The sequence below is a fragment of the Somniosus microcephalus genome, chromosome 11 (genome assembly GCF_052327205.1).
Source record: "Somniosus microcephalus isolate GS21.2 chromosome 11, FLI_Smic_1.0, whole genome shotgun sequence".
NCBI classification, from domain to species: Eukaryota; Metazoa; Chordata; class Chondrichthyes; order Squaliformes; family Somniosidae; genus Somniosus; species Somniosus microcephalus.
In genome coordinates this window covers 21367607-21388957 of record NC_140997.1, presented here as the reverse complement: position 1 = coordinate 21388957, position 21351 = coordinate 21367607, and positions in this window count along the sequence as shown.

The following is a 21351-nucleotide window of genomic DNA, read 5'->3' as shown; positions in this document are numbered from 1 at the left end:
TGGCTCTTCTTAAAGCTACAGAACCTTGCAACAAACTCCCCACATTATTTCCCCCCTCACACAACAATAATATGGCTCTTCTTAAAGCTACAGAACCTTGCAACAAACTCTCCACATTATTTCCCCCAAAGCAACAATAACATGGCTCTTCTTAAAGCTACATAACCTTGCAACAAACTCCCCACATTATTTCCCCCCTCACACAACAATAACATGGCTCTTCTTAAAGAAATGTAGGAAGTCACACAACACCACGTTATAGTCCAACAGCTTTATTTGAAATCACAAGCTTTCGGAGTGACTTCACCTGACGAAGGAGCAGCGCTCCGAAAGCTTGTGATTTCAAATAAAGCTGTTGGACTATAACCTGGTGTTGTGTGACTTCTCACATTTGTCCAACCCCAGTCCAACACCGGCATCTCCACATCATGGCTTCTTAAAAAATGAGTTGGATATATTTCTTAAGGCTAACGGGATCAAGGGATATAGGGAGAAGGCAGGGACAGAGTACCAAATTTGGATGATCAGCCATGATCTCATTGAATGGCGGAGCGGGCTCAAGGGGCCGAATGGCCTACTCCTGCTCCTATCTTCTATGTTTCTATGTTTCTATGTAAAGCTACAGAACCTTGCAACAAACTCCCCACATTATTTCCCCCCAACACAACAATAACATGGCACTTCACACAAACTTGCAACAAACTCCCCACATTATTTTCTCCCCCTGTTGATTCCAATTTTCTCCTCCTGCCCTTCTCCTAAAAGCTCATAGCCTCTGACACCTCCTCCAGGCAAACCAAGCACTAGGGTTTATTTCTAGAGGGATTGAATTGAAAAGTAGAGAAGTTACGCTAAACCTGTATCGAAACTTGGTTAGACACACTTGGAGTACTGCGTATAATTCCGGTCACCATATTATGAAAAAGGATATAGAGGCACTGGAGAGGGTGCAAAAAGATTTACAAGGATGATACCAGAAATGCGAGGGCATACCTATCAGGAAAGGATGAACAGGCTGGGTCTCTTTTCTCTTGAAAAGAGAAGGCTGAGGGGCGACCTAAAAGAGGTCTTTAAAATTAGGAAAGATTTTGATAGAGTAGATACAGAGGGAGTCTTTCCACTTGTGGGGAAGAGCAAAACTAGAGGCCATCAATATAAGATAGTCACCAAGAAATCCAATAGGGAATTCAGAAGAAACTTTTTTACCCAGAGAGTGGTGAGAATGTGGAACTCGCTACCACAGGGAGTGGTTGAAGTGAATAGTATAGATGCATTTAAGGGGAGGCTAGATAAGCATATGAGGGAGAAGGCAATAGAGGGTTATACTGATAGATTTAGATGAGGAAAGAAGGGAGGAGGCTCGAGTGGAGCATAAACACCGACATGGTCTGGTTGGGCCAAATGGCCTGTTTCTAAGCTGTATATCCTGTAATCCTATGTAATCCTCCGAGTGGCCATTCATCTGTGTGTAGCCCCGGTGAGGTTGTGCAGCTACATCTCAGATGGCGTGTAGCGAGGAGTGTGGGCATCACGGGCAAGGCCATATTCTGGCCTCATCCGATGCCCAGACACATGCCCTTCGAGCAGAGGCCTCTTGAGAGCAACCGTGTGCTCTCCCTGGCTCCCAACCTCCTTCCTAACACAGGAACACTAACAAACCTGCATCTTATAATTCATCAAACTGATAATGCCACAATCCCGTACTTCAGCAGAGATAGCCAGGCTTGAAGAGAGCCTGGGTCAGAGATAGAGCTACAACACTGTAGCTTCAGTTCTCCAACTCATGCTCCCTGCAGCATAGTCCCATGCTGGAAGCGTGGGATCACATATTACTCCTAAAATTCCACTGCTAATAGGTTTATTTTCCTTTATCCAAACTGATGGTCGCGTAGAATGAAGGGTGTAAGATGGGTCTGTTCTTTTTACTGATGCTGACAGGCCTGCTGTGTCCTTCCAGTATTTTCTGTTTTTATTTTGATAGCCATGTAAAAAGTGGGAAAATTGTAAATAAATGAATTTGTCTGAATTTAAAGTGGACATTCTTAAATAACACCAGTCTATCTCCCTTTTGGTTTCAAAAATAAACCTCATATATCAATGCATGACTCCTGAAAATTTATAAGGATGATACCAGAACTGAGAGGTTATAACTATCAAAAGCAACAACAACTTGTATTTATATAGCACCTATAACATAGTAAAACGTCTCAAGGTGCGGCACAGGAGTATTGTAAGACAAAATATTTGACACCGAGCCCCATAAGGATAAATTAGGGCAGGTGACCAAAAGCTTGATCAAAGAGGTAGGTTTTAAGGAGCCTCTTAAAGGAGGAAAGAGAGGTAGAGAGGCGGAGAGTTTTAGGCAGGGAATTCCAGAGCTTAGGGCCTAGGCAACAGAAGGCACGGCCACCAAAAGTTGAGCGATTATAATCAGGGATGCGCAAGAGGCCAGAATTGGAGGAGTGAAGAGATCTCGAATGGTTGTAGGGTTGAAGGAGATTACAGAGATAGGGAGGGGCGAGACCATGGAGGGATTTTAAAACAAGGATGAGAATTTTAAAATTGAGGCATTGCCGGACCAGAAGCCAATGTAGGTCAGTGGGCACAGGGGTGATGGGTGAATGGGACTTGGTACGAGTTAGGATACGGGCAGCAGAGCTTTGGATGAGCTCAAGATTATGGAGGGTGGAACCACAACTTAACCAGAACACTGCGGCTATGTCCGCATTCACACTAAGGCCAACACCACCATCGCCTTCCCTCCTTACCAAGCTCCTCTGATTCCCCATGCCGCAGTGAATTGACCCTTGTTTTTGCCGACCAATCCCTCCTTGGCTTTGCCTTCAGCCTACCTCACCGACCTTCTTTACTTGTATGTCCCTGTGCCGATGCTCTGATCCCCATCCCCTGCTTCCTCAATCCACCATTGGCGGCTGCTCTTACAGACATTATGCCCCTGCCCTTTGGAACTCCCTCCCTCAACATCTCTGCCTGTAAATACCCACCCCCCCCCACCATTTCCAAAAACCCCTTAAAGGCCCATCTCATCGATTGTTGTTTCAGCCACCCATCACCTCTTCTCTCTTCCTGTGTTCAGCTGCCCTGCAAAGCACTCTGGAATCTCTTCCTGTATGTAGGAGTGCTATCACTCCGACACCTCTTATACGTGAGTATGCTCATGATACCATGGGTTGCACTTTACACCTCCAACCCTGAAGTGTTCCTTTAAAGAAAGAGTTTTCATTTATGTAGTGCCTTTCACAATCTCAGGATGCCTCACAGCCCAATGAAGTACTTTTTTTGCAGTGTAGTTGCTGTTGTAATTTAGGAAACACAGCAGCCAAGGTCCCACAAACTGTAATGAGATAATGACCAGATCATCTGTTTTAGTGATGTTGATTGAGAGATAAATATTGGCCATGAGACCAGGGAGAACGCCCCAGCTCTTCTTTGAATAGTGCCATGGGAATTTTTACACCTACCTGAGAGGACAGACAGGGCCTCGGTTTAACATCTCAGCTGAAAGACGGCACTTCTGACAGTGCAGCACTCCTTCAGTACTTCGCACTGGAGTCAGCCTGGATTTTGTGCTCAGGAGGAAGGCTTGAACTCACGACCTATCTGACTCAGAGGCGAGACTGCTCCCAACTGAGCCGCAGCTGACACTTTGCTCATCTCCTCGCATGTTGCATGGATTTCATCACATCCACTGCTGTGACTCTTATGTATCACTGCATGTCATCTTAACAATTTGAACTTCTCTTACTCAACTTGCATGAGAAGACAGACCATAACATGAGAGATCATTTACAGGAGGATCTTCAGACCACTAATCCCATATAAGAAATCAGCCCTCAAAATCCTAGGAAGGGAAGTCTTAGAGGATGTCAGAGGCAGGGAAATAGGAGGGCAGCTACCAGCTCAAGGTCTGTTACCAACTTACATAGAATTACATAGAATATGCAATACAGAAACAGGCCACTCGGCCCAACTATTCTGTGCTGATGTTTATACACCACACGGGTCTGTAAAGACTGCTCACCAGTACAGCATTGTAATCTGTCTTGCTCTTCTGTTTCTCTAGCTGTGCCAAAGAAAGACAAGCCAGGCCCCAGGACATTGGGACATGCCACCATGCACTGTCACTAATTCTGTGCCTCCTAAGCACCAGCTCAGGGTCATCCATCTAGGGGATTTGGACAGTGAGCTGGAAGGGATTGCCTTGGCTGAGACATACAGTATGATGCACGGCAGGAGCAGGTGGTGGTGGTGGAGGAGAAACCTGCTGTCTGGAGAGTCAGCCTGTCTCAACCACTGGGCCTGTGGATCTGGACTTTACAGGATCTGTTTTTGAAGGATTAATGAAGCATGGGGGCCACTGCCAAACAACATGTTACAGATGGTAGCACAGGTCATGGAGTCTACTCGCTACATGTGCAAAAAGAAAGAAAGACTTCACAGAATCACAGAAACCCCACAGTGCAGATAGAGGCCATTTCGGCCCATCGAGCCTGCACCGACACATATCCCACCCAATCCCCGTAACCCCTACACCAACACATGTCCCACCCTATCCCTGTAACCCCACGTATTTAATCCCCCTAACACTAAGGGTCAATTTATCATAGCCAATCAACCTAACCCGCACATCTTTGGACTTGCATTTATACAGCGCCTTTCACAACCTCAGGACGTCCCAAAGCGCTTTACAGCCAATGAAGTACTTTTGAGGTGTAGTCACTGTTGTAATATGGGACAACCTTGCATGAGGGTTTCACACCACTGCAGTCCACTACAGAGCATGTGGCAAATCCAGGGGCATCTGCAATGGAACGGTGCAACTCCCATGTCAGAGACCCTAAGGACATTCAGTGCTGCCATAGAGACCTGGGGTTCCAGAGGGAAATGGGTGACCTCTACTGACTTGACCTGCCTAGAATCCATCCGTTGGTCCTCCTCTACTTCCTCCAAAATGCACAGATATAAGGAGAGTGCAATGGGAAAGCCATTGTGGCACTATTGGGGAAAGAAAGGCAGCAGAACAAAAAGATTTCTGAAAACTTAAGTCAGCGCATGAAAAAACAAATAAAAGCAACAAAAAAATAGTTCAACAATGGCCTGGCAATTTTAATTCTATCCCTTTTAAATTCCCTTTCAATCCACTTTCTGATTTCTTTCTCTTTGATTTCTGCTGCTCTCTGTCTACCTGTTAAGGTGAAATCTATTGAAAGCTCTTAGGTCAAATTCCTCCTCCCAGTGGCTTAGAGAAGTATATGGTGAGACACTGAGCTGGACAGACAAGGATTTGATCATTTGTCTGCGCTGAGCTTGCTAATCCTGGGCTAATGGTGGGGAGGTGCAGAAACTAGCCTTAATATCCCTGGGTTAGGAATGGGCAAAATGAACCAAGGTTCTTGAATCGTTGAATTGTTATCGAATGATCCTTGCTGGAAGCACGTGTGTGGGGAGGGCATGTGAGGACAGGGCCAGGCTCATCTGTGATGGCCCGCACGGTCGAACAGTCCAGACACACAAGCCTGGAATTTCTGCTACCAGCTGTCCATTCTAATGGTGTCAAATGGGCAGGACATCTGTGCTGCCGGAACTCTGCCCGCTCTGCATCGTGACATCGCTTCTGGAGGTACGGTAGCATAGTGGTTATGTTACTGGACTATAATCCAGAGGCCCGGAGCAATGATCCAGAGACGTGAGTTCAAATCCCACCACAGCAGCTGGAGAATTTAAAATCACTTAATTAAAAAAAAAAATCTGGAATTAAAAAGCTAGTATCAGTAATGGTGACCATGAAACTACCAGATTGATGTAAAAACCCATCTGGTTCACTAATGTCCTTTAGGAAGGAAACCTGCCATCCTTACCCGGTCTGGGCTGATATGTGACTCCAGACCCACAGCAATGTGGTTGACTCTTTCTCAACTGCCCCTCTGAAATGACCTAGCAAGCCACTCAGTTGTGCCAAACCGCTGCGACAGAGTAACTTCACCACACGGACTGCAGCGGTTCAAGAAGGCGGCTCACCACCACCTTCTCCAGGGCAATTAGGGATGGGCAATAAATGCTGGCCTTGTCAGCGACGCCCACATCCCGTAAACGAATAAATCAAAAAATAGGTGGGGCGCATGAAACAGGTGGATGCTTCATATCAATATTCAGTTCCCAACACTTGCACGCAGAATGTCATTTGTAAAGGACGGTCATGGGAAATGGGCCATCCAGCATTGCCAGGGCATCATCTATGGCAGTAACTTAATTTAAAGGGCACAAGTAAGTAAGTTGCTTGGGATGATATGCTACGTTAAATGCGCTATATCAATGCAACTTACGTAGAATATACAGCACAGAAACAGGCCATTCAGCCCAACTAGTCTATGCTGGTATTTGTGCTCCACACAAGCCTCCTCCCACACTTCTTTATCTAATCCTATCAACGTAACTTTCTATTCCTTTCTCCCTCCTGTACTTATTTAGCTTCCTCTTCAATGCATCTATGCTATTTGCCTCAACTACTCCACATTCTAATCAATCTCTGGGTGAAGAAGTTTCTCCTGAATTCTCTATTGGGTTTATTAGTGACTGACATAAGAAAACTACTAGGCATTTGGTCTAAGCGTTAAACAAAGCTTTAATCAACTGTTTTACAACATGGAGGTCTAGTTGTGTCCTTCACTAGTTCCTGTTAAGAATGTCCTGCGCAAGCTGGGTCCGTGCCCGAGTATTTATACTCTCCCTGGACAGCGCCACCCGTAGGCCGCTCAGTATTATTTCATAAGTCTTTCTTTCATGAATGACTGATTCATGTCAGTGACTATCTTATATTTACAGCCCCTAGTTTTGGTCTCCCCCACAAGTGGAAAGATATTCCCTACGTCTACCCAATCAAATCCTTTTATAATCTTAAAGACCTCTATCAGGTCATTCTTATTGGATCTGAGTCTGTCTAAAACCCAGCGACCAAGCAGCTCTCCATTTGGTAACCATCCTGAAATGAAGCACATTTGGGTCTAAACTATGCCCATATTGGAAAATTCGAGGCTTCAATTCCAGGCTTGTACATAATTGGGTTGAACACATGGTGCAACACTAGTAATTAGAAATGATAAATATTAGAATTCTTGCCATCCACTATATTTTAATAAAGGCATTAATCCATTTGAAATGATTGGGTTAGGCTCCTTTGTTAAAACAGTAGACAGATGAGTACGTTAATGCATTTTTTGCTAATAATGCACAGTGTGGATTCAACCCCAACAAATGGACACAGGACTGCCAGCATCACATGTGCTGCCAGTAAGGTGTCAGCAGTGACTCAGTGGTAGCAGCTCTGAGTCAGAAGATTGTATGTTCAAGTCCCACTCCAGAGACTTGAGCACATAATCCAGGCTGACACTCCAGTGCAGTGCTGAGGGAGTGCTGCACTGTCTGAGGTGCCGTCTTTCAGATGAGCCGTTAAACCGAGGCACCTGTCTGCCCTCCCAGGTAGATGTAAAAAATCCCGCGGCACTATTTCGAAGAAGAGCAGGGGAGTTAACCCCGGTGTCCTGGCCAATCTTTATCCCTCAGCCAAGCTCACTAAAAACAGATTATCTGGTCATTATCACAATTGTGGGAGCTTGCTGTGCGCAAATTGGATGCCACGTGTCCGACATTACAAGAGTGGCTACACTTCAAAAAGTACTTCATTGGCTGTAAAGCGCTAAGGGACGTCCTGAGGTTGTGAAAGGCGCTGTATAAATAGCAGTCTTGCTTTCAAACCGCATCCCCAAATGAGTCATCACCTTGAGGAGCACAGGGGTAATGAAAGACAATTGAAAGACAGGAAGGAAACGATTACAGATTTTTCTTCAAGGCGGGCAGGAATTTAAGGAGAAACTTCAGACACTGCTTACAGGATGTTGTAAGTCGGATCGAATAATGTTGTGTTTAGATTGCACAGCCACTTCAAAAAGCTGTTCTGTAACTCAGCTGTGGTCCACAGCCCTGCGAAATCTGCCAGTGGAACAACAACAACAACAACTTGTATTTATATAGCGCCTTTAACGTTGCACAGGAGTATTTTAAGAGGAAAAAATTTGACACCGAGCCACATAAGGATAAATTAGGGCAGGTGACCAAAAGCTTGCTCAAAGAGGTAGGCTTTAAGGAGCGTCTTAAAGGAGAAAAGAGAGGTAGAGAGGCGGAGAGGTTTGGGCAGGGAATTCCAGAGCTTAGGGCCTAGGCAACAGAAGGCACGGCCACCAAAGGTTGAGCGATTATAATCAGGGATGCTCAAAAGAGGGCAGAATTAGAGGAGCGCAGATATCTTGGGGGGGTTGTGTGGCTGAAGGAGATTACAGAGAACAACAGAACAACAGAAAAACAATTCTGCTCGGGAAGATATTTTAAAGTCATGGCTGGTGAATTTGATTCTGGCCGTTATACCTCCCCATCCCCCCTGCAATGGCTGGGAAGACTCTATTCAGATCAATGAATGGAAACCATATCCTGGCCTGATTGATTAATGTCTAGGCTAAGCTCAGTCAACCAGCACCCAGAAAAGATAACAGTCTCAGTCACCTGCCCGCTTTTCATCCGTCACATTGAAATTAAGCAGGGAAAGTGATCCCAGGCTCCGTAAAGTATGGAGGCTTGTGTTCCTCCATTTGTGTGGATTCCTGTTAAAAGAATCACTGTTGATCTCGCAACACTGTTAAAAAAAAACATATTGAAATATATCATGTGCTCACAAAGTGGAAATCAACATGGCTTTTTGCCATCCCAGTGACCAAGCAGTTCTCCATATGGTAAAATCATCCAGCACACAGGAAGGGCCGAAGGGCTGACTGGACTAGGTTTGATGAGCGCGTGTAGCCTGCCTGGCTCACATTGAGAGAAAAAAGACACAGATGGCGACATGTGCCAACGGTGTTCACTCTCTGGCAAGAGACCAGGGCTGAGGTGGAAATGTACTCAACAATTTTTTTTTTGAGAGCCAGCCACTGTTATTCCTGTCTGTTTCTGTCTCACAAGCTCGTACACAGACCTTTTTTCTATGCAGCTTAGATAGATTGTATATCTACAGAGAACTGCCTGCCCCAGAGAGAATATAACAATCATGGAAACCAAATGTGAGAGATGATATCCATTCTGACCATTTCTCCACTAGTCCACAAGGAAAGGGTTAAGGGAGTTACCTAAGAACATAAGAATTAAGAGCAGGGGTCGGCCATACAGCCCTTCGAACCTGCTGTGCATTCAATAAGATCATGGCTGATCTTCGACCTCAACTCCACTTTCCTGCCTGATCCCCATATCCCTTGATTCACCACCTTCTGAGTGAAGAAATTCCTTCTCATCTCGGTCTTAAATGGCCGACCCCTTATCCTGAGACTATGCCCCCTAGTTCTAGACTCTCCAGCCAGGGGAAACAGCCTCTCAGCATCTACCCAGTCAATCCCCCTCAGAATCTTATATGTTTCAATGAGATCATCTCTCATTTTTCTAAACTCCAGAGAGTATAGGCCTAATAGGTTGCAATCAATAACATCTAGGATTATTTTCTCTATAATTTAACTGAGGTCGTGTTTTCATATCTGTTACGGTCAGAGTCCTTTGGCATTTCAGCACAATCTCTGGTCTTCTGAAAGAAGAAAGAAACACTTGAAGTAATTGTTCTTTTAAACAATTTCAATCACAGCTTAGCCTCTCGTGTTAATGAATTCTACCGCTCACATTTGCAATTAAAGGCTGCTTTGAAGAGTCTGTTAGATATAACCTTCCAGATCGTAGGAAATCTGATAATGGTAATGAGCACAATTGATACAAGCTTCATTTTGCAGCTACAGCCGATAAGGTCTAATTTTATAACAGGAGCAGTTTCTTAATGATTCAGATTTTGAGTCTGACCCAGCTGTTTTGGAACAAATCATCCTCTAATCACAGCGTGCACATGGTAATTAATACATCTTGATGTTAATCACAAGGCATATCCAACGCCCATGTCTCTATATCAAATGAATATTCACAGATGTTGAGGAGGATCTTCATATACTGATGGTGAATGTAGGGGTCTGCTTCTCCCGCTGTGAGTTCCCAATCGCGGTTGTAACATTGCAGAGAAGCACTGAGTAGAGGCTAAGTCCTTTCCCAAAGGTAAAAAGAGAGAGGAAGTTTTTCAAAAAAAAAAACAAACTTGGATTTATATTCCACCTTTAATATAGAAAAATGTCAAAAAGTGCTTCGCAGGTGAAGAAAGGAATAGACACAAGCTTTTGTTGGGAGTCAAGAGAAGTGACTGAAGGGTGGGTTGAAGAAATGGGTTTTAAGGAGGTTTTTCTCGGCAGAGAGCAACCGAAGCCTCCTGCTACTCCCGGATAATCACAGCTCCATTTTGCCCATGATAAACTGTATTTTAAAGCCTCTTCCTCCACCATAATTTCCAACACCAAATGCAAGGAGCTCTTGGTTTGCTTGCACCTTGTTTTTGATCACCTTCGGAGATTGGAGAGGAATTTCCTAGAACCGCTTTTTCTCCTGAACTGTCCTTGGTTTTTTTTTATCATAGGAACATAGGAAAGTAGGAACAGGAGTAGGCAATTTAGCCCCCTGAGTCTGTTCCGCCGATTCAATGAGATCCTGGCTGATCTGCGACCTAACTCCATGTAACACCTTTGGCCCATATCCCTTAATACCTTTCAGGTCAGGTAGCATCTGTGAAGAGAGAAACAGAGTTAATGTTTCAGGTCGATGACCTTTCATCAGAACTGGAAAAAAAGCAGGAAATTGAACCATTTCCAAGACTGTCACTGACCTCATCTCCTCTGGAGATCTTCCCCCCACGGCCACCAACCTCATAGTTCCCCAACCCCGCACAGCCCGCTTCTACCTCCTTCCCAAGATCCACAAACAGGACTGCCCTGGTAGACCCATCATTTCAGCCTGTTCTTGCCCCACGAAACTTATCTCTTCCTATCTCAACTCTATTTTTTCTCCCCTTGTCCAGTCTCTTCCACGACTCTTCCGATGCCCTCCGCCACTTTAACAGTTTCCAGTTTCCTGGCCCCAAACGCCTCCTTTTCACTATGGACGTACAATCCCTCTACACCTCCATCCCCCACCAGGATGGCCTGAGGGTGCTCCGCTTCTTCCTTGAACAGAGTTCCAACCAGTCCCCATCCACCACCACCCTCCTCCGCCTGGCTGAACTTGTTCTCACATTGAGCAACTTCTCCTTTGGCTCCACTCACTTCCTCCAAATTAAAGGTGTTGCTATGGGAACCTGTATGGGTCCTAGCTATGCCAGTCTTTTCGTGGGATATGTGGAACACTCTTTGTTCCAGTCCTACTCAGATTCCCTCCCTCACCTCTTTTTCCACTACATTGATGACTGTATCAGTGCCGTTTCCTGCTCTCGCCCTGAACTAGATAATTTCATTCACTTTGCTTCCAATTTCCACCCTTCCCTCACCTTCACATGGTCCATCTCCGACTCTTCCCTTCCCTTCCTCGACTTCTCTGTCTACCTCTCTGGGGATAGGTTATTGACAAACATTCACTACAAGCCTACTGACTCCCACAGCTACCTGGACTACACTTCCTCCCACCCCACTTCCTGTAAGGACTCTATTCCATTCTTCCAGTTTCTCCATCTCCGCCGCATCTGCTCTGATGATGCCACCTTCCATACCAATGCTTCCGACATGTCTTCCTTTTTCCTCAACCGAGGATTCCCCTCTACTGTGGTTGACACAGCCCTTGATCGTGTCCGTTCTATCTCCCGCACTTCCGCCCTCACCCCTGCCCCTCCCTCCCGGAACCAAGATAGAGTTCCCCTTGTCCTCACCTTTCACCCCACCAGCCTCCACATTCAACAGATCATCCTCCGCCATTTCCGCCACCTCCAACGTGATCCCACCACCAAACACATCTTCACCTCACCTCCACTTTCAGCATTCCGAAGGGACCGCTCCCTCTGTGACATCCTAGTCCACTCCTCTATCACCCTCAACACCCCTTCCCCTTCGCCCGGCACCTTCCTGTACAAGCGCAGGAGATGCAACACATGCCATACCTCCCCCCTTCCCACTGTCCGGGGCCCCAAACACCCCTTCCACGTGAAACAGCAATTTACTTGTACTTCTTGCAATTTAGTATACTGTATTCGCTGCTCACGATGCGATCTCCTCTACATTGGGGAGACCAAACGCAGATTGGGTGACTGCTTTGCAGAACACCTCCGTTCAGTCTGTAAGGGGGACCCTGAGCTTCCGGTCACCTGTCACTTTAATTCTCCGCTCCACTCCCACTCAGACCTCACCGTCCTCGGCCTCTTGCATTGTTCCACTGAAGCTCAGCGTAAGCTCGAGGAACAGCACCTCATCTTTCAATTAGGCACTTTACAGCCTTCTGGACTCAACATAGAGTTCAACAATTTCAGATCATAACCTCGGCCCCTATCATATATATATTTTTTATCCACATTTTTGTCCGTGTCTTTTTTTCTTCTCTCCCACATGGCAGCTGTCTTTCATTCTGCCAGTGCAATTTACACTTCATCTAGAGCCATCCTTTGTTTCTTAACCTGTCCCATTACCATCTCCTCTCGCCTTGAATATCTCTCAATGTTGTTATGTATTGTGTGTTCTATTGTGTGTTCTCCTCCCACCTGTGACGGCACTGTCACAGGAGATAAATGGTTGGGTGTTCTCGGTTAAGTTTAGCTCTCTTTGTTCGGAACTCTCCAGAACTTCCTTTCCTTCCAATAAAGCACTTCATGTTTGAATCTCTGGGTTCTGATTCCTAAATTGTGTCTAGGTAGAAAGGTACCGACACAACAAGTGGCGACGAGGATCGGATGAATCTGTGTTGTGGGAACTTTCTTGCAAAACACTCAGAACAGAGATTGCAGCATCACATTAACGTTGCGGCAGTGAGTAAACAGAAATTTTAATTTGAAACGTGAGATGGCTACTATATTAGGAAACATCGGTGATTTTGATGAAAATGTGGAGCAATGGAGCGCATATACGGAACGTTTTGACTATTTTGTATTGGCGAATGCGGTGGCAAATTAAAAGGTCATGCCTACCTTTTTGAGTGTAATCGGGCCGAAGACATTCAATTTACTTCGCAGTCTCATGCAGCCAGATAAGCCAGGAACTAAAACATATAAGCAACTAGTGGAAATTCTTGGAGCACATTTTTCACCAAAACCTCTGGTTATTGCTGAGCGATTTAGATTTCACAAACGGAATCAAGAGGAGGAGGAATCAGTGACGATGTTTATTGCTGCTTTAAAAAGGTTGTTGGAACACTGCAAGTTCAAGGAGGTGCTGAAGGACACCATTAGAGACAGACTCGTGTGTGGTCTGCAAAATGCAGACACACAGAAGCGCCTTCTTACTGAGGACAACTTTACTCTTGAAAAGGCCATTGAAGTTAGTGTCTCCATGGAGATGGCGGAAAAGGAGGCGCACCAGTTGAGTGCAACAGGGAGAGTTCACAAGGTGTCGTCTGAGCCTAAAGGTGCGCGGAACGGCACATGTTACCGTTGTGGGAAAACGGGCCATCACGCTAATGACTGCTGGTGTACGGAGCTGGAATGCCGAAATTGTGGCAAAAAGGGTCACATTGAACACGCCTGTAGAGGTAAAAAAAAACTGACAGAGCTGGGAAGCATGGAAGCAAAATGTCTGTATTTGGACAAGAGAGGAAAAAGAGCGTTCATTCAGTGCAGTATGATGGAACAAGCAAAACAGAGGGGAGCGACACCTCTGAGGAGGAAGAGGTGCACATACTGACGGTTGCAGGTGATTCAAATGGCTACTGGGTGTCACCACTGGTGGAGGGACAATCAGTGCGGATGGAGGTGGACACAGGCGCGGCTGTGTCCCTTGTTTCAGACACTGTCTACAACAAAATGCTAAAGCAACTTACCCTTCAGCCAACAAACATTGTGCTAAAGATGTATACCGGCGAACCTGTGGCCATGAGAGGCATCATTGAGGTGACAGTTAAATTGAACAGACAGACTGCAAAACTGCCACTATATGTGGTAAAGGGAAATTACCCATCGCTACTGGGATGTGCGTGGCTAGAGAAAATCACGCTGGACTGGCCTGCAGTCCGCATGATGTCAAAAGGGGAGTCAGGTCTGACTGCAGTGTTAAACAAACATGCAGAACTCTTCAATGGGGAACTTGGGAGCATGAAAAAGATCAGCGTGAGACTGGACATTAAACCTGACAGCAAGCCGAAGTTTCACAAAGCCCGACCTGTCACCTATGAAATTAGGCCAAAAGTTGAGGCTAACTTGGAGGCCTTAGTCGAGAATGGAGTCCTGGAGCCTGTGAGCGTGAGCAAATGGGCCACACCCATTGTTCCTGTCCTGAAAAAGGATGGATCTGTTCGAATCTGCGGGGATTTTAAAGTGACTATTAGCCCGGTGCTGTCTGCGGAACAGTACCCTCTTCCCCTCATTGAGGATGTTTTTACGGGCCTGGCCGGAGGGCAAAAGTTCAGCAAAATAGACTTATGCCAGGCTTATCTACAAATGCATGTCGATGACAAATCAAAGGAGCTGCTGACAATTGTGACACACAAGGGGCTATACAGGTACTGTCGCCTTCCGTTTGGAATTACGTCGGCCCCTGCTCTATTCCAAAGGGCAATGGATCAGATTTTGAGTGGACTGCCAGGAGTCCAGTGCTACCTGGAGGACATCCTTGTCACTGGGACAAATGAGGAGGATCATCTTCTGAACTTGGATGCGACACTACAACGACTGAAAGAGTACGGACTCAGAGTTCGTAAAGACAAATGTGAATTCTTTCAGTCTTCAGTTGAGTACCTGGGGCATGTGATTGATGCTCCTGGCCTGCATAAGACGCCATCAAAGATCAAGACGATCGTGGAGGCCCCAGCACCCCAGAATGTGAGCCAGTTACGTTCATTTCTGGGGCTACTTAACTACTATGGGAAGTTTATTCCAGACTTAGCAACATTGCTGAAGCTGTTACATCAGTTGCTATGTCAAGGCAAAACATGGAAATGGACTGAACTGTGCAACGAAGCTTTCGCCCAAGCAAAGAAAGCATTGCTGAAATCGGAGGTCCTGACACACTTCGACCCAAAGCTACCCATGCAGCTAGCATGTGATGCATCACCATATGGTGTGGGAGCAGTCATATCCCACATCATGCCTTCGGGTGAAGAGAAACCTATCGCCTTCGCATCACGCACCTTGAACAAGGCCGAGAGTAACTATGCGCAGATCGAGCGCGAGGCCTTGGGAATCGTTTTTGGAATTCGAAAATTTCATCAGTACCTGTTTGGGAGAAGGTTCACACTCCTGACGGACCACCGTCCATTGACTTCAATCTTCGGGCCCCATACCAGAATTCCGTCTCTCGCTGCAAGCAGGATGCAAAGGTGGGCTTTACTGTTGTCAGGACACACATACGACATCAAATATCGCAAATCAGACTTGCACGGCAACGCAGACGGTCTCTCGAGGCTACCCTTGCCTGTTACTCCCCCAGAGCCTCGTCAGATAGACATCTTCTACTTTAGACAAGTGGAGGGAGCACCTGTCACTGCAGTTCAGGTGCGAAGGTACACCCGCAATGATCCAGTCCTGTCTGAGGTAATGGACGATGTCGTTCGAGGGAGAGCTATAGGAGATTCTCCTAGTTTGAAACCTTACTTTTCAAAAAGAAATGAGCTCTCCGTCCAGGCAGGTTGTCTTCTTTGGGGATGCCGTGTCATCATTCCGCCACCTCTGAGGGAACCTATACTGCAACAACTTCATACAGGCCACAGTGGGATGGTTCGGATGAAGGAAATGGCAAGAAGCTACTTCTGGTGGCCAGGTCTCGATGGGAATATTGAGGAGAAAGCCAAAACATGTTCCCCATGTCAAAGGGTCCAGAATGTTCCACAGCTGGCAACCCTACACCCCTGGGATTGGCCTGCAGAAGTGTGGCAGCGAGTACATGTGGACTTTGCCAGTCCTTTCGAAGAGAAGATGTTTATGGTGGTTGTAGATGCTCATAGCAAGTGGCCGGAGGTCGCTGTGATGAGGTCTACCACGGCAGAGAAAACAATTGAGAAACTTGGTGAGATGTTCAGCCGTTATGGCTCACCGGAACAACTCATAAGTGACAATGGTCCACAATTTGTATCACAGGAGTTTGCAACCTTCCTGCATGTGAATGGTGTCCAACACATCAGGTCTGCGCCCTATCATCCCTCTACTAATGGCCAGGCAGAAAGGTTCGTGCAAACTTTGAAGCACGCCTTGAAGGCATCGCAAGGTCAGGGCTCAATCCACCAACATCTGAACAGCTTCCTGTTGTCCTACAGGAACGAGCCGCATGCCACAACCAAAACTTCCCCCGCTTCGCTCATGATGAAGAGGCAGTTGCGGACAAGTTTTGACTTACTCAAACCTCCAAGGGCAGAGCAGGTTGTCCATCGTCAACAACAAGCTCAAGTTGAAAAGAGAGAGAAAAGAGCCAAGGAGAGACGGTTTCATCCGGGAGAGCACGTCCTAGCTAGAAACTACAACACTGGACTGAAATGGGTTCCTGCTACGGTGATCGCGCAGACGGGCCCTGTGTCTTACACGGTTGAGACTGCTGAGGACGTCGTCTGGAGAAGACACACAGATCAACTGTTGCTAGGAGCAGAGACAGCCACAGAGGCTCCAACGGCTGGTTGGCCTGAACTGTTTCCGGATGATACCGCAAACCAGCATCCTTTGCCACAGTGCTCTTCTCCAACACAGGAAGTCATAGAGACTGTTCCACCTGTGCAAACTCCTGACTTTCAACTGACACAGGCTCCTTCTCCATCTAGGCCTGTGTCAATGCCTACTGCTGTGGAAGCCAGCGATGACCGCCGGTATCCTGTCAGAGAGCGGCGGCCTCCAAGACGCTTGGATCTGTAGGCTTAGCGACTTACCCACAAGACTGGGGCAGAATAAACCCCAGGGTAAAGTCAGGGTTTGAGGCAGTCTACCTCTACCCTAGGTTAGTTGAGTGCATTGAAAGTAACTTACCTGTTGAGGAATAATGTGGACCTTCCATTTAAGAGGGGAGGAAATGTTATGTATTGTGTGTTCTATTGTGTGTTCTCCTCCCACCTGTGGTGGCGCTGTCACAGGAGATAAATGGTTGGGTGTTCTCGGTTAAGTTTAGCTCTCTTTGTTCAGAACTTTCCAGAACTTCCTTTCCTTCCAATAAAGCACTTCATGTTTGTATCTCTGGGTTCTGAGTCCTAAATTGTGTCTAGGTAGAAAGGTACCGACACAACAAATGTCTCTTAACCTCTCCTGCCTTCTATCCCAGCACAGACCTTCCCTTTTATTCTTTCATCCCCTCCCCCCTTTCCCAGCCCCTACACTTGCTTAAAAATCTGTTCCATTTCCTGCTTTTTTCCAATTCTGACGAAAGGTCATCGACCTGAAACGTTAACTCTGTTTCTCTCTTCACAGATGCTGCCTGACCTGCTGAGTATCTCCAGCATTTTCTGTTTTTATTTCATATTTCCAGCATCTGCAGTATTTTCTTTTTGTTTCCCTTAATACCTTTTGTAATACCCACTGGAAATGTTATGTACGCTAAGTATGGTTATCAATCTTTAATTTAGACACTATTATCATTGTTATAAATCCCTGGGTTAAAGTTGCCCATGTGAAGGTACGGCAAGAACTTTTAAGGACACAATGTGACTAAGAGCATACTTTCCATAATTCTGCACCAGTATCAACTGTTGCAGACAGTGAGGCTGCGCAGTCTCCAGGCAGAAACCCCAGGAGGAAGGGGTGGAGTCGGGTTTTTCGAGCGGGAAAAGCTGCTGAGAGCGACTGGAAGAGAAGAGGGCAGGAGCTCTGAAAAAAGGGCTCAGGAGGCAAATGGCTGCCGCATCCCGTCCCGGGCTTCCAAAATCGGCCGCCGCCCTTCGTATTAGTAGCACTGCATCCTGAACTGGCTGGCTGCAAGTCACCAGTACCGGGGGATCGTCGTCTGAACCCAGATCTGCAAGGCAGAGGTCTGGGGAGAGCTGCTTGCCTTGTGCTGATGGGGATCTACTTGGAAAAGCTGCAGAGAGAGAGAGAGGGAGAGTCACCAACTCCAGCTGCTGCTGTGTGCTCTGCATCCAGAACTCAAAGTGCGATTCAGTGATCGTGAAGAGAATTCAACGAAGGTGTTTGGAGTCATAAGTCTTGCAGACATTATACATACCATGAGCTCCAACTTAAGTGCGCCAACGAAAGAGTGCACTCGAATTTGGACACAGGGACAGATTCTCCTTTGAATCCATGTAAATGAAGAATGTATGTTTATTATGTCTAGATTCATTCTAATGCATGCAAATGTCTAATTTAGTTCATTGACCTGTAATCTTCTTGTACTGTCTGATGTTAAAACTATAAAGTAAGACAATTAGAATTAAGCCATTGTAGTAGTGATCTCCTTACTGGACTATAGAATACTGTCTACAACAGAGACCACATCTCACATATATCTAGAGAACCGAGAAAGGGGTTACATTGCCCTTGAGAAGGTGGTGGTGAGTCACCTTCTTGAATACAACTGAGTGGCTTGCTAGGCCATTTCAGAGGGCAGTTAAGAGTCAACCACATTGCTGTGGGTCTGGAGTCACATATAGGCCAGACCGGGTAAGGGTGGCAGATTTCCTTCCCTAAAGGACATTCGTGAACCAGATGGGTTTTTACAATAATCTGGTATTTTCATGATACTAGCTTTTTATTCCAGATTTATTTAATTAACTGAATTTAAATTCCCCAGCTGCCGTGGTGGGATTTGAACTCACGTCTCACAGATCATTAGTCCAGGTCTACTGGATTACTCGTCCAGTAACATAACCACTATGCTACCGTACCTTGAGACCATCTGCACAGCTGCCACATTCTCCTCCTCTGCTTATTGCCGCTGATCATCCTCTAGCTCTTTACTCACCCTAGCCACTCTGAAGCTTCCCTCAATCTTCATCCTTCAGGCTTATCTTCCGCTCCTCAATCTGATCCCTGCCCAATCTCTGACTCCTCAATTACCCTTCCTGGCCTCCGCGCTTTCTGACATGGTTAATGGCTCACCTTGGTTCTGGCATGTGTCCCACTTCCTTTCAAAATCATCACTATCACCCCTCCACCCCCTCAAAAAAGCTCACCCTTGACCTTTCTGGCCTCTGGAACTACCTTCTTCTTCTTCTTAGGCAGTCCCTCGGACCCGAGGATGACTTGCTTCCACATTAAAAATGAGTTCGCAGGTGACTGATGAGTCCAATGCGGGACCTACAGTCTCTGTCACAGTGGGGCAGACGGTGGTTGAAGGGGCGGGTGGGTGGAGTGCTTGGGTTGACGTGCGCTCCTTGCGCTGCCTGCGCTTGGCTTCCGCTTGCTCCCGGCGAAGAGACTTGAGGTGTTCGGCGCCTTCCTCCACTTTGTGTGGTCTTGGGCCAGAGATTCCCAGGTGTCGGTGGGGATGTTACACTTTTTCAAGGCGGCTTTGAGGGTGTCCTTGAAGCATTTCCTCTGCCCACCTGGGGCTCTCTTGCCGTGCCGGAGCGCCGAGTAGAGCGCTTGTTTTGGGAGTCTCGTATCGGGACTACCACTCCATATCTAACCTCTCTTTCTTCTAGAACTGTGATGTTGCCTCTGAGCTTCATTCTCACCTCTCCCACAACACCCTGTTGGAAGAGGGATGAACAATAAATATTTCAAAAAATATTAATGAACACAAGACATCTTTAATAATGACAAACAATAGAATTTGCTGGAAGTTGCCACTGGTGAACTATCCTCCACCCACTTCAGAGACTTGAGCACATAAATCTAGGCTGACACTAATGACAGTACTAAGGGAGTGCTGCACTGTCAGAGGTGCCGTCTTTCGGATGATACGTTAAACCGAGGCCCTGTCTGCCCTCTCAGGTGGACATAAAAGATCCCGTGGCACTAGTTCGAAGAAGAGCAGGGGAGTTATCCCCGATGTCCTGGCCAATATTTATCCCTCAATCAACATGACTAAAAACAGATTATCTGGTCATTATCACATTGCTGTTTGTGGGAGCTTGCTGTGCGTAAATTGGCTGCCACGTTTCCTACATTACAACAGACTCCACTTCAAATAGTACTTCATTGGCTATAAAGCGCTTTGGGACATCCAGTGTTCAAGAAAGGCGCTATATAAATGCAAGTCTTTCTTTCTTTCTTCTTTCACAGCGCAGTTGTGAATGTCAAACCGAATGTTTTTTTACAATATGTAAAGTTAGTGTTTAACTCACGTTGGCTTTCTGTCAGTCTGTTCCTCCTTTAACAACAAAATAATTTTGTTCAAATTAGTGTCGGTAATGTTTCTCATTGATCATTGGAATGTATCCAAATCAGTGGACGTATAGCAAGTTGGAGGATTTCAATGTCTGCACTAATGGACACCTCATACATAATGCATCTTCTCTTTTAAGCATGACTGTATTACGAGCCAAAGTTTGTTATCTGTAGGCGACCCTTCTCCCAACTCTAACCTACAACTCCCTCTCTTGACTATGTAAACATTCTGGTCTTTATTTTATTTATATACCAGGGGTCTCCAGTGCCATCACACACACTGGGGATCATTTTGACTTTGGGCGTTAGTGTAAAACAGGCGATATCGGATCCCGTTATACATCTCCCCCATTATATGCATTTACATTTGCATTGACTTCTGGAGAGATGTATGATGGGCGGCTGATCCGATATCATCCATTTTACACTATCGCCCGAAGTCACTGTTACCCCCAGTGAGTCAGAGAATATGGTCTCGATCTCTCTCTTATTTGCCTCTGTTGTCTTTAACATCTACAAGGAACAAGTAAGGAGTGTGATGTAATGCTCTCCATTTGCCTGGATGAGTGCAGCTCCAACAACACTCAAGAAGCTCGACACCATCCAGAACAAAGCAGCTCACTTGATTGGCACCCCATCCACCACCTTAAACATTCACTCCCTCCACCACCGGCGTACCGTGGCTGCAGTGTGTACCATCTACAAGACGCACTGCAGCAACTCACCAAGGCTTCTTCGGCAGCACCTCCCAAACCCGCGACCTCTACCACCTAGAAGTACAAGGGCAGCAGGCGCATGGGAACACCACCACCTCCAAGTTCCCCTCCAAGTCAGACATCATCCTGACTTAGAAGTATATCGCCGTTCCTTCATCGTCACTGGGTCAAGATCCTGGAACGCCCTACCCAACAGCGCTGTGGGAGTACCTTCACCACACGGACTGCAGCGGTTCAAGAAGGCGGCTCACCACCACCTTCTCAAGGGCAACTAGGGATGGGCAA